This window comes from Falco biarmicus, chromosome 1 (assembly GCF_023638135.1).
Source record: "Falco biarmicus isolate bFalBia1 chromosome 1, bFalBia1.pri, whole genome shotgun sequence".
In the NCBI taxonomy this organism is placed as follows: Eukaryota; Metazoa; Chordata; class Aves; order Falconiformes; family Falconidae; genus Falco; species Falco biarmicus.
In genome coordinates, this window is record NC_079288.1 from 81,293,219 (window position 1) to 81,307,780 (window position 14,562).

A 14,562-nucleotide genomic window follows, 5' to 3' on the forward strand; every position below is an offset into this window, starting at 1 on the left:
AGCCCTTCCTATGTTTCTTTACACAGTGGCTGCCCTCATGATGCTCTTCAACATGTTTACCAAATGGGTAGCTCCTGCATGACAGAGTTATATGCTTGCACACTGGTGGAAATGCTGAGGAGACAAACCAAACTAGCTTAGGAAGAGTGTAGTCCCGAATGGCTTTAAATAAGTTTCTGTTATGTTTCTGTTCCCAGACTAATTTATTGCTGTCCAGGTGTACCACTGCTGTTTGAATTGCATAGCTGGGTATTTGTGTATCTGAAAACAGCAACGTGATCATCTGTCGCCTTGTGCTCAGCTATAGGAGGGCAAATCATGAAGGAAGCAGGCCCATGGCCTCTGTCTGGAGCAACAGTGCTGTCAAATATGAGTGACAGTGGGTGCAAAACGCTTGGTGTAGTTGCTGGTGTTGTTGCAAGCCCAAAAAATATGTCATTGACATCCCTGAAGAGTCAACAGCTTAAAACTGGTGTGAGAAGACAGTCAGTTCTCTCAGGCTTTCTGCTTGTAATTATTTATTAGTTTTAATTTTTAAAGTTTGCCCTTTGCTAAGATACTGACGTCTGTTGACACCACTGGAAGAAACAAGTCGGAGTTGGTTGACATCAGGCTATTGCAGTGTCCATCCTCACTAGCAGTGGGCAATACACCACCACCACTACACTGGGATGCCAAGTACCTGCCGAGCTGGACCAAAACGATGTAGTATTGGCATTAGCGCATCACAGAGGTGCCTAGGACACTAGGCACTCTCTGGTGTGAACCATGCTTAGTAGTGACCCTCTGTCCTAGGGTTGATGTACCCCAGATACTCTCTTCCTCCTCTGCTGGGCCATATTTCACATGTCTCATCTTCCTCCTTCTGTGCAGCATCTCTAACTCTGTCCCCTGGAAAGAAAGACAGGATGGAGCTGACCTCAGGCAGAAGCCACCTCCACACTGATGCCTGGTGACCGCTGGCCCCAAAGACCAAGGGCAGGAACTGAGATTCACATACTTTTGGGCTTTCTTAACAGCACAGCTCCCCTCCCACTGCTGCTTGCATAGAGACAAAACAAAGCAGAGGGTCTGCAGGGGTCCTCAGTGCTGTGTGTAGACAGATACTATCTACATTAGCTGGGCGCTGAGCAGCAGATTTGGTGGAGGCTGCAATAACACCACACACCTCCTCAGAAAGGTCAGTGGTACATGGGGCTTGACCCCACATTCCTTGTGCATCCCCGACCCCCACTGAAGTCAATCAGATCTATTCTATGGCACCATTAATTTAGAAGATTTATGTGCTTCAGGCAGTGGGAGGAGAACTTGATTTCATTTCCAGCATAGTTGTTTGCTTTCCTACCCACATTCATGTTAATGTTAACAGTGAATTCAGCTCAAGTAGCCAGGGAAACAGCTCAAGCCTGACTCTGCTCCCAAGCAGATGTGAACCTCTTGCCTTACTATTTAACTAAGTTGTTGACAACTCATGTCTAATTGTGGGGGCAGTTGATTTTGGATGACATTTTAAAACTGCAAACTCAGCTTAACAACTTTATAACCCCAGTGGGCATTTATTGCTTTGGCAGAGTTAAGTGAATTCATTGGTCATAAACTTCCATTGGTTTCTTATTACCATGAACCACGTTTAATGCTTTGTTATCAATCTTGAGCTATCATTTTCTGAAAATATAAGTTTTCTTTGGAAAAAAAAAAAAAAAAAAGCTCCTGCAGCACTGGATGTTATAAAGGAAGGTGTTCTGTAGCATGCACATGCAGTTTAGCTTCAGGAAATGCTGTTTCTCATCACACCTGGCCTATTTTTGTATAATGCTGTTATGTAGTTTATTGAGCTGACCATGCTTCATTCCTTCTGCAGCAGGAACAGGAGGTGTTTAGCACTGGATGAGCATAAGCCTACATTTTTAATCCAGGAATTATTTGGAGAGAGTTGAATCTGCCTGAAAGCCATGAAACAAGGGTGTGAGCATGAGAACTGACTGTCATGTGAGAGGTGCAGTGAGAGGCATCCCAGGGCAGCCTGTGATCTAAATCCCCTTTTCCTGAACCCAGACTTATCCAAAGGAGGCCCTTCCTTCAGCTGACTCCCAGTTCAGCCCGTTATTTTAGAAAAGGTGGGATCTTTGGCACCAGTAAGAAGAGGTAAAGGAGAAATCCCCTCTGTGGCAAAAGACAAGTCACCCAACTTTGCTGCCTGAGCTCGTCCGTTCTGCAAAATAAGGACAACAGAACCCGGCTGCTTCAACATGTTGTGAGGATTAATGGATTAAACAGGTCTGATCGTGCATGAATTGAAGGTTGCCAGTTGCCAAGTGTGTTGGACATGGCAACTCTATGTGTTGGTAAATATCCAGTCATGAATTCTTAATGAATATTCTGAATAGTGAGGTTCTTCTAAGTATCTCTGAGGATTCACCCTACAGTCCCTGGGTCTGGGCATGTAAAAGGAACCAGGACAAACATAGTCCATCCTTTCTGCCATGTCGGCAATTCAAGCCTTTCATTGTATGAATCATGTTTGCCACTCTACCCCAGGTGCAAGGCCTCTGGCAAATGACACTGTTGTGTCCCCTGTTTGGGAACATCTCCTGGGGAGGCAGCTGGGTCCTTCCAACACAACTGCAAAGTAGTCACCCACCCAGAGCAACCTGCATGACTCCCAGCAGGATGCAGACTGGGAGGAAGGGCAGGTGCATCAGCAAGAGGCAGCAAGATTGTGGGTCACACATGCAGCATGAGACTTCACGCCCTGAAACCGAAGGAAACAACGCAAGGAGAAATGAGGTGGGCTGTGAATGAACTAACCTGGAGCCAGTGTGATGAGTTGTGGTGAGCAAAGAAACGTTGTGAAATCTGTGCCTCTGTACAATATCTTTCCTGGCTAATCCTGCTCCAGCAGTGACTCCACAAAGCTAATTTCCCGGGAGCTTCAGCTCATGTTGCAATCGGCTCTGATGCCTGCTCCAGAGCCTGAGACAAGAGCATGCACATCCACCAAAGTAGGGGATTATCCAGGGACACAACAAATATTCACTGCAACATTAATCATATCAAGTGGAAAATGGCAGACCAATGATTTCTGGGGTGACTCGTGTGACTTTCCAAGTTTTGGTGTGTTTTAATTCTAAAGTGCTTGGCATCATTGAGGCAGGATGTTTTGGACTAACAATTATACAGCTCAAGTGCAAAAGCAAAAGGGCCTGCTAAAGTAAATGACGGTTTTGCTTTGAAGTTTATTGGAAAAAGAGCCAAGTCTATAGGATCTAAGGATATAGTCCTGCAAAACTGGTTTAGTGTGGAGAGCACATGAGAAGAAACAATAAAATCAATGAGGCTTTACCGAGATCTTGGCAAGTCTTGTGATACTTTGTTTTTAAATGCACTTTTCTGGGGAAAAGAGCGAACATATACACAATGCAGGGTGATTTTCTATTTTGGATATGAGGTGTAATCCTAGTCATCCTTATGTTCAGAAAGATATAGGAGAACTGGCACAATGAAAGGCAGAAAGGACAGAGAACGGAGCAATTTTCATGTATAAGCTGTGATCCTTCAGCTCAGAAGTGAGGTGGCTGAAGGCAGTGCAGTGAAGACACATAAAATTCTGAGCAGTGTGGAGAAGGTGATTACAACCCAAAAAGTCAAGGGCACCCGGTCAAACTATCAGGTTTATAAATAAATTATAGCAAAGAAATAATTTTTCACCCAGTGAAACTGTGGAAATCATTCCTAGGGATGTTGTAGAGGCCAAAATGATAAAAAAGTTCAAAAAGGTATTTTCAAGGAGGAAGAGCCCATGAACAGTTAAATGCAATGTTCTTCCAGCTTGGTAAATCCCTGGATGACTGCAATTTGGGAGGATACATCATGAAAATTCTTGACCTATATGCGCCACGTTTTCCTTCCCTAGGGCACTGATACTGTTGAGGATAGGACTAGATGGGGTACGGCCCACTTGGGGTGGTCTCTTTTGGTCTTATTCCACATTTTTGCCCAGAAATGTCTGTGCAGAATAAGAAATGAATGATTGTATGTATTTTGATCTAAAAATCTAATGCCCTGATACTAAGTTTTAACTACCTTAGACCAGCTTCTGCTTTACCCAGACATTGAGGGCTGATCTCACACCTTAAGCAAAAGCAGGGCTCCCATGTCTCATTAGCAGTGCCCTTCTTTGCCTCCTAAAAAGACAGGCAAAATTAAGATCCCCTTTCCAGTATACCATCTAGAAATATAAGCAATTTCTTCTTTGAAAGAACTAAATGTGATTGTCAGTCTCTGAGGTATGACCTAAAGTTATATGGGGGATTTTCAGATGTGCTGCTTCATTTTGCTACTCTCTCCTTGGGTTTTTAGGTCAGCAAGCCCAGCTCTGAATACATGCCTACCTCTTGTCTTGAAGATCTGAAACCTTTAATGAGTAGGCCAGGTCTTCATCTTGTGCAACTGGCAGAAATCCACTGCCTGCAGGAAAGCTACAGAGGTTTATGAAGTATTTCCAAATACCTACAGTCACGACTCTTCGCATCCACCTCAACCATTTCCTGGAGTTCCTATGTGCAAATGTAGCCAACATCTGTTGCAAAAGTGATATTAAACAGCTTTGGGTTAGCATATTTACCAATGAAAACCTGGTTTTGCATGACGGAAGCAGGTATCCTTAAAAATTATTTTCTCCTTCTCACAGTTACCTGAAATCTCTGGGGTGAGAGATGGCTTTTCTTCAGCTGTTTCAGACATTTGCTCTCTGACCTTTTGAAGTTACACTTCTTTATCTTTCCCAGCGTTACATTCTCCTGGAGCTGGCTCTGGTATCTAAAGCACTTGCAAAGTTTTTTCTTTCTCCTTACCTTTACTGACAGAGTCTAGATAGACTGTGGAAACCAAGCCTCTTTGAAGCTAAGGATTTAGCAATGTTCAAGTAGGAGCTGGACATTTTGTATTGATAGCAAGTGCAGAGAGAACTATAACTCTAAAGCTAACAAAACTAGAGACTTGGAAATACTATCAGACCTCATTCTTCAGGGTTTAAGTGTTTAAGTATAAAGATTTAGGATGAAATTGTCCTGGCAGGCAGATTATCCCACAGCTGCATGAATTTTCTCTAAAGCATCTGATGCTGGCTCACATCTTAAAAAACGGCTTGCATGGATGTACATTAGGTCTGATCCAGGTTGTCCCTGTTGACTACTGCCCGATTCACTATTTTAAGCCTCTCTGTAGGAGTTTGTGGAAAATCACAGTGGGACTTTTTTATAATCTGAGGCAGACCTCTCTTTTTAAGAAACTGCTTCAAGATTTTGTAGTTGGGAGTTCATCTTTCTTTTTGTTTTAACCTTTTAAGGTTACTAAAACTCTACTAGAACAGTCACCAGGCAATTTATTATGGTGTGATCTCAGTAAAAACCCTTTCCTACCTGGAGCCATAATAAAACTTGCTCATCTTTGTAAAAGCCAGTTGAAACTGGCCTGAGATAGTTAAAAATGAGATGCAAACATGAGATAATGCTGGTCTGACAGTGGGGCTTAACATCCCCTCTGGGACATTGTGGGGTACAAGAACCAAAGCTGTCCCATGCCTCGTCAAGTCTGGCCGCTGCCTCCCCTCTCCTGTGCCACTCTTCCCTTCAGGCATAACCCTCTCTTTCCTGAGCTTTATTTTAAAATCTCCACCCACTTGCTTTTATCTGAAACGTGGACCCTTATGAGACTTTTCAGGACAATTTCCATGGGAAATATTTGTCTCACAATGGAGTCCTTTCCCATAGTTTTGGGAGCAGAGGGGCAATTTTTTTCTCATAAACTGGACTATGCACCATTGTGCATACTGTAAACCTCTGTCAGAGGCCTGAAGAAGGACTGGTTGCCTCTAGCTAACAATACCACTGGGCTAATTGGTAGAAATAATTATCCCAAACGCTGGAAAAACTCAATTAGAAGAAAAACACATTAAAATATTGTTCCCAGATACTCTATCTTCATTATAAGAGACCACCCATGTGAGTTTAGTCCTCCCACTGTTATACAGAGGTGTTATTATTTTTAAAAAGTAGAAAATTTCAGGCAGGGTGGGGAAGAAGGCTAGGGGAGTCTTTGGGACAGACACAAATCACTCTGTCATTCTGCACTGAAGAGACAGTGTTAGAGGAGTAACAAGCCATTAGTGAAAGCCAAGTGCCTAGACTTCTTTTTTATTTTTAATAATGAGTGGTCCAAAGCCATTGTATTAAATGTAAATGGAGAGGGAAATTATATTCCATATACTCCACACTGTATTGTAGTCGCGCAGACAGCTGGTTGCAGCACACACAGCCTGAACCACCTCTCCGGCGGTACATGCCATCCTCGCTGAGGTCAGTATTATTTCTTGTCCTGACAAGGAGTCTCTGCTCAAAAGACTTTAATTTTTTTGTCTGCTTTAAGCGACAGCAGGGGGTATGAGCAGGGCATTTTTCTCAAGTGATGAAGTCTGTTCCCACGGCTGTGGGAAGGAAGATGGAGGGAGAGGGAGCGGGAGGCAGGAACAGGCAGAGGAGTGGGATATGTGGAGAGATTGGAACTTTGGCAGGAACATTTGGATGACGGCACTGAAAGTAGGTTTAAACCAGTTACGTTGTTTGAGGGCAAGGAGGCAGCTTCCTCTGCAACAGGTCTGCAGTCAGCAGTTTGCTCTGGCCTGTGTCTGAGATGCAGCTGATGAATTATTTCTCCAATATTCCTAAACTTGCATGCCCATATTTCTCCAATATTCCTAAACTTGCATGCCCATGTGGAAGCAAGGAGGCATGTTGATAACCTGTCTCACCCTCCTTTTGTTGGGTCAGCAGCATCCGCAGCTCTGGCTGCTCCGTAAATATCACTAGGAGAGATATTTAGGAGCCCTGATGTGAGCCAGACAAGAGGCCGGGCTGCTGCCTGCCCTGACCGCTCACCGCTGCTAATCATTTGTATTATTGTTATGCCTGGAGGCCCTGGCTGGGAGCAGGGCTCCCACTGTGCGCTCTTATCTGCAAAGCTGCAGCCAGATGAAATCCCTGTCCAAATGGTTGACTAGCTCGGACAGTCCAGGCGTGGGAGAAAGGAAATGTTATTCCCTCTTTATAGGGGGCATTTGTGGCACAGAGGTTTTCCTGATGTCAGAAGGGATCTTGTGACACAGCTGGGAGGAACATCCAGGACACTGTGTACTCATGTTTGCTTACTAGGACACCCTGACTTCATACGCTGGGCTGGTCTCGGTGAGGTGGCTGCATCTCTTCATCCCACAGAATTGTATTAGGCAGCAGAAACACCTGGAGACATCGCTGGTTCTCAGGTGCAGGGGCTATGTGGATGCTCTGCTCCCAGGAGTCCGCTTGCTGCTAAAATCCAGATACTGGCCTCCAGGAGAAGAAGCGTCCATGTGTGCTAGGGTGGTTGTGTCCTCTGCTCCTACCGGACTGAGCCAGGAATAGGTAAAAGGGTGTTCCTGATCAGTGCCTCTTCCCCTGATCTCAGACTCCAGGTAACTTCCAACATTTCTATCCCTGAGTGGAGCTTCCCCTTCCTCTCCTGTATTTCCCCCATCAGATAGGTCTCACAACCAAAGCTGCAGATAACAGTCATTAGGTAGTGGATGACATCTGACCACTCCTCCTTGTTCTCAAGGGTCACCAAAGTTCCTTGTTAGCAAAACGCTTCTCTTCATGTAACTTGCAACCTCAAAGTACACCTTGCCTGTGGGAGCACAGGTCAAACCCCTGATCAAAAGCCCTGTAGGATAAGGCTGTGGCCATATCTTCAGGATTTTGCGCATAGCTGGAAGTGAAAGAGTTAGCAAAAGGGTTGGGTTGAGGTTTTTTTGGAGATACAAGTGGGAATTTAAGAAGAAATTATTCATTCCTTCTGCTTAAATTTGAGCTGGATCCACATTTTAGATTGTCGTGCTTGCAGATAGAATGGCTGTAGTCATGTAATTGCCGGTCTCTGTGACCAGCAATGATATATTCAAGAGGTGCTGAAGGACATTTTACAGCTTAGAAATGGGGAAATTCTTCCCTTCTTCCTCCACAGATATATGCCTTAATGTGAGCAAATATGGCAAAGTGCAACTATGTGGCACATCTTGAAACTGGAATCTGCCTGGTCTTCTCCCCTGGGACTGAATTTGACAAGGCCTTACTATGTCAGGAGTGCTAAAGTGAAACAGCAGAGTACTGCTGAGTTTCATCCAAACCCAGTGTTATTATATGAACTACTTTCATCTACTGTCTGTGCCTCTTCCCACCCAAATATGGACAGAATAAATAAAAAAAAAAAACACAAACTTTGCTGCTCTGGTCGGAGCACACAGGAGCTATCCAGTACACTCGTGAAAAAAACTGAGATATCTCACCTCCGTACAGGAATTTTTATCTATAGTTTTCAGCTTGCTTTATAAAGGGGAGAAGAGCAGTGTCTCTGTTTTACTGATGAGGAAGTAGGATGAATAAGAAGTAAACCCAAATTCTTTGGAAGATTGAATGGGAAGATGTAAGTGGCTGTAGGGAGATTATAAAGATATGTATGCAAATATGTCCAGTGCTGGGAATCTGCAATAGACATGGCCCAGCCTCTCACTGTGTGGAGATACTGCAGTTTCACCTGTCCCAGTTCTGGGGAGAAGTGTCTGTTCCCCCAGAAACTGGGAATTTTATTTTAGTGAGGCTGGTAGCAACACCAGCTGTAGGTTCAGCAACATCCCCAAACCTGCAAAATTCAGTTAGAATCCTTCTAACAGGATCAGGCTTTAGTTGTAAAACAACTCCTTGGTTACTCGGAAGAGAATCATCAAAAAGCACCCAGTTTATCTTCTTCTCCCTTCATCTTTATCTCCTTCTTCCTTCATGACCCTTCTATAGGACACCTCTCCTGAGACCTGGGTGGAGAGCAGCCAGCTGAGCTGGTGGCTTTACAGGAAAAGGCCCAAATGCTCACAAACAAGTTCTAATAGTGGCTGACGAGTAGTGTAAATAAATACAATGCAACTAACAGCAATATTATGCAGACATGCATTGTAGTCATTTTAGCTGGGTAAGCTCATTGAGTACCATGAAACAATGTTTTATAATCGCCTGGGGGACGTAGTGGGTGCCTTGAAGGGGCAAATGATATTAATGATGTTATTCAGAAGGATTAATGCCATCATATCACAGAGTCCCCTATGACTCCAAAGAGCACGTCTATTAATGAACTTACTTATGATTAAAACATGCTGAGCGAAACAATGGTTAATTGAGCAATGGAAAAAATACAAGGGAAGATTTTATCTTTTATGAAAGCAGATTTATACAATTTAGCCTGTGACTAAAATTGTCTTTGAGGTGTGTAGGATCATGTTTGCAATCAGAGAATGTCATCGCCTCTTGGACAGGACACAGGAACTGGCCACTGTGGGCTTCTTGCCATCCCAAATTAACCACTGCACATCTGGCATAGAACTTCACCACTTTCCTCCAGTTTACTGCTGAAATATCTACCCCATCCCATCTGCTCAGACAAGCCCACCGAGGGCTACTGGAGCAAAAGGTCTGGGGCGCAGCATATGAACATCAAATGTCTGTGGGTTTGGATAACACCCACAGTGAGAAATCCAGGGAGTGGTTAACTGAAGGCGAGTCAGGGTGTTGCAGGGCATTTGCTGAACATGATAACTCCTTGTGTGCCTGCTCCTGGGCAGAGGCAGGGAGCGCTGGCCATGCCAAAGAGGGCCTCTGCAGACCCCAGCTGGAGGGACCAATCTCAGAAGAAGCTCAGGGTTGTGGACCTTGGTCTTGCAGATGGACCTGCTGCAGGGTTGCTAGGAAGTATCTGAGGTGGGGAAAAGGACCTTGCCTGCAAGGTCCATGCCAATTTCCCCTTGATAGCAGAGGAGGAGCCTGCTTGTGGAGGCCCATCATAAAGGACACATTTCCATCTGCAATTGCAGTCCTGGATCAAAGATCCTGAAGAGTCCCAGGTCTGTTTGGGTCTGGGTCCATTATACATGTTTCTTGCACATATACAGTGTTACGTGTGTAAAGGGTACAGCTGGGAGCTTGTCACAGACTCCCCCCCCGCATCAGGCAGCTGAAGCTGTGAAGGTGTTGGATGACTTGAGTTTATGCAACCTGCTTTTCTAGGCAAGACCTTTTTCTGAGATCTTTCAACTCTTTTTATGAGTAACAGCCTGGCAAGATCTCCACTTCAACAAGCTACCTCAAGAAGCAGTTGAAGATTTTACTGAAAACTTCTGAAATCTCCAGACCTGTCCTAACCTGCAGCTTCTCAAGTGGTTTCTATTATTTCAAGAGCCATGTGGCTGTACTGAAAGTTTTCTTACGTTTCCTCAGGCTTAATTCCCAAAAGTCATCAGAGAGACCTTGATCAAAGCATGGCTCTGGCCCTCTGGTCTCTGGGAACCTGCTGCCAGAGCATGCTTCCCTCTGCCTTGTCCAGGCCCAGGGCCAGAGGTGGGGTGTCCACATCCTGGGGTGTCCGTCCCTGCAAGGGGAACAGTGTTTCTTGGGAGTGGGGCAAAGATGCTGGTCCCTGAACCTCGTGCTGACTCTGTCCTTGGCCATGCTCTCAGCTGGAGATCACCCCTTCTACATGCCCTCATCTACGTGAAACCTCCACCCACATCTCAGCGGCTTTGGTGCAAACTCTCCTGTCTTATCTCAAGCACTCAGGGCTTTTGGGCCAGCAAAATGCACCCTGTTCTCCCTCATACGCAAACTGCTGCAGTTCATTTTCTGCTTCATGTCCTCTTTTCCCTTACAGGCCTCACTGTGCCTGGCTTTTCCTTTAAAAAAAGACCCCTCCACATGCAAATATCCCTCCCTCCATCCTCTGTACCTGCCAGACTCCGCATGCGCCTGGTGTGCTTGCTGAGCCCTGCCTTGGCACTGTGGTGGGGCTCCTCGTGCTGGGGCAGCCGGTGTGATCTCACCCTGGACACAGGCATTTTCCTCCTGCTGGAAAAAGAACATTTGGGCTATTAACAGAGAGGAAGCTCACAGTGTCATGCAAGTTTATATCAAACAATTATTGTACCAAAGGAGCTGGAAAAACAATTTTTTTAAGTACTACTGTCTCATTTCCCATTTTTTTAAAACAAAAGCTCGAATATTTCAGCTATAAAAAGAGTGGACAGTGTATTAACTCTTGATGTTGCTTACATACGAACAAAAAATAACTGGAGGTTTAAGCCCAGAACTCCGTATCTCTAATCCTTCATGCCGGATCCTTATCTTAAAGTTGTGATTCAAAATAAGCTCTAATAAAAATTATGCACCAGCCAAGGCAGGAAATACAATTCTTGCCCTACCCTTTCTATCTTGTTCCCCATGATTACAGACCTATTGAGTGTGCCATAAGGGAACACACAATAGAATGAGATCAAATAATAAATGGAAGCAATACATCAGCCATATACTCCTTTAGCCCAAAACAACTTTCACCTCCAATTTCAGTCCATAAGGCCATGAACAGAACAGCACGTATCACCCTTCATGGGTAATAGGTGTATTACGGGTAAAGGAAAAAAAAAATCAGTTGATTTTGCTGGTGATCACATAACAGAGTTTCCCAAAGGAAACCTAAAGCTGAAAGGGTGTGTGAATTCACGTTATGCATCACAATGTCAACTTTTATGTAGCCATTTATTTCAAAAGATAGGTATTTTATTGATTTCTGTGAACTTTTTATAATTGGGAATGTGAAAAGCTGTGGTACCCTGAACTGAGTATATTTTCTCATCTCAGGGGACACTTAAGTCTCTACCAAGTGTTTCCCCAGAACTGGAGAGAAGCAAAACATCCTCCCATGTTTTTGATCCCAACTAAGCTTTGATGAACTTTGCAGAAGTCTGTACTCTGTGTTGGTCCCCAAACTACAAAAATTGCTGTACCTTGCTACACAAAGCCTGAGTTAACCCAAAATTATGAGACAAAGGACTGGTGATTTTATCATTGTTTATTTGCTGCCATGTAGTGACATGTTATCTGTTGTTCATAACACTTAATGGAGAACTGGATTACACAGTGTAAACAAAGTTACCCTATATGCTGATGTTAAATTAAGTCTTACAATGATTTTTTAATGATAAATTACTCAAAAAAGTTACAGAAGGCTGTCTCTATGAAATTACTTACCTATTTGTAAAGCTGAAGTATTGTAATGCAATTTTAGTGTTCATAATATGGTTTTACTGCTAGTACCTTACTAGATTTTGCAACTTAAAGGTTGATATTATAGACAGGGTGAAACACCATTTTGTCTGTAAAAGGTTTAGCAGAGGCTGAATATCCTTAAATTACTCTCATGGCAGTATAAATGTTTTGAGTTCTTTTGCAATCACAATTTTGTTCAGCAGCAGAATTATTTTTGTTGAACTTGTAAACTTTCCAGTACAAACTTGCTTTTGTTGACAGTATGTTTTTTGTAGCTTTTTCAAGATAAAAACCTATTTTGATGATCACAAGAACCTGGCATTTACGTATAAGAAAAATAGGAAAAAATGTTGACATTACTTTTTGTTCTATTGTGGTAGGCACTTGCAGAGGCTAAAGCCCCTTAATGCATGGGAGCTGATGAGAGATAACGTCAATAAGAATGATGTAAATATGTAAGTAGATAATTGTCTGGACAGTTGCAAAGAGTTAAGAGTTTTAAGCAATTGTCTGTGTTTATTGACTGGTCCATACCTGGGTCTACTGTTTCATGAGTACTACCAGCCAGAAGAGATGAAAAGCTGCTGGGAAACTGTGCTGCAGGGGGACTGCTGAAAGCTGTGAACTGGGGACTCAGCCTGGGCTGACAGAGGTGCCTCAGCGAGCTCCAGCTTTAAATTAGGGCTAGGGTTGGAAGGGGAGGACCTGGCTGGCTTAAGTTCCAGCCATGCCCTTACCCTGAAACCTCATGAACCAGAACTACTGCTATCACCCTCCTTCAGCAAAAGCCATCTCAGTGTGGCTTCTTATTTGCAAAGGGGATGCAGACACAGCTGCTGGGGCACGTAACAGTTGGTAGCCCTTTGCTGTGTATGTTGGAGAAGATGAACTAAGTGCTCGCAGCCTGTGTGCAGGAGGAGAGAACGACACTAATGCATGTGGAAAAACAAAAGGAGGCAAGCAGGAAATAAATGAAAAAAAAAAATCCATGAGAAAATGGATTTTGTGGTGTATTTAACCATGGCTGGGAGGGGGTTGACTATGAAATGAGAAAGTTTGCTTGGTTGCCTGTAGGGTTTATTTGTTTTTTAAAGTTTCCTTTAAAAAGAGCAGGAAAAATCAAGCAAAAAGTCAAACTTCTCATCAGCTGGTGACTCAGACAGCTCAAGCTGCGAGCAGCTCTGCAATTTCTCACTAAGCAGCATGTGGTTCTCTCAGCCTTGGTGCAGAGACCCCCTTGAAAGACCCATTTGGACGAACTAAAATTTATGCTGGTGTCTAAAGCTAAGCAAGCAGATGGATTTTTACTGGAAGAAGAATGTCCTGAATGAAAGCAGGATTAGTTTTGTGGAAAATCACCTGTGCTAAATACTAGTTTGGGCCAGTGACTGATTTAGTGGCAGTGGATGGAAGAAGCCAAACATCTGTTTCCCTCAATCCTTTTTAAATGTTTCCCTCATCCTTTCACAGTGCCAAGCCTACAAGTATTTCAAGATCAAAGCGTTCAGGTTCCTGAGCATTTCCTATATTTAGCAAATACCTGAATGAAGCCATGACCTTTCCCAATAAGAGATGTTGACAACTGAACTGTGACTCCTACATATGTGCGCAGCTTTCTTCCCCATACCCAGCTCGGTCATGAGTTACACGTCCCCATAGTGTAAGCCTCATCTGGCGTAAGGTCTCACATCTGTTGATCAATGATGGGCAGCACTAGGGTCTCCTTTACTAAAGATGCCATTGATCTGGGATATGTAAGATTACAGGAGGGCAAGACTTGGGTTTCCATCCCATGCAAATTGCCAAAATTTTTTTTAGCTTGAATTCCTCCCTTAGCATTTAATGCAGACCACCAGAAATCTTCTACTTGGATAATTTCTAAATATTTTATTTATGAGTCAAGCTACTATTAATTTATTATATATTTCTATCAATTTGTTATATATTTTATAGATACCTATTGTAGAATACACATGCATGTATCAATATGCACTAATTTTTCCTTTCATTGAAAAGGTTAAAACAGGGCATTCTAACAATCCTGAATCTGAAATACTTCCCAAAACATATTTTTTCCAGTTTCTCTGGAGAATTTCCCACCAGTTCCATAATGAAGCCATTCAAAACAGACTAAACAGGCAAAGTATTTAAATGACAATATTCCAAATGGCAGACACTTCAGAGAGAGGCATTGGTACATGCTATGTGTTTTTTGACACATCTTGGTTCTTCGGTACAGCATGTATTAAAAAACATTTCTTTTTTCCACGATACTCTCTGAGGAGGGTGTGCTCCCTGGAACAAACTTGCTGTCCAAATGCAGTCAGGAGGAAGGTGATTACAGTTGAACAAGATGTATAATTGGCCTTTTGCTAGTTAATGGCCATAT

General features: G+C 43.5%; 1 long non-coding RNA gene across 2 annotated transcripts in view; it reads left to right on the forward strand.

The window, feature by feature from the left end:
- The window catches only part of LOC130150036 (uncharacterized), a 59,123-nt gene extending 45,180 nt beyond the window's left edge, over window positions 1–13,943 (forward strand). For both annotated transcript variants that reach the window (XR_008822094.1, XR_008822095.1), the window contains one exon: window positions 1,862–13,943. This is a non-coding gene — a long non-coding RNA (uncharacterized LOC130150036). The remainder of the gene's footprint in view (window positions 1–1,861) is intronic.
- The last annotated feature ends 619 nt before the right edge of the window (window positions 13,944–14,562 follow it).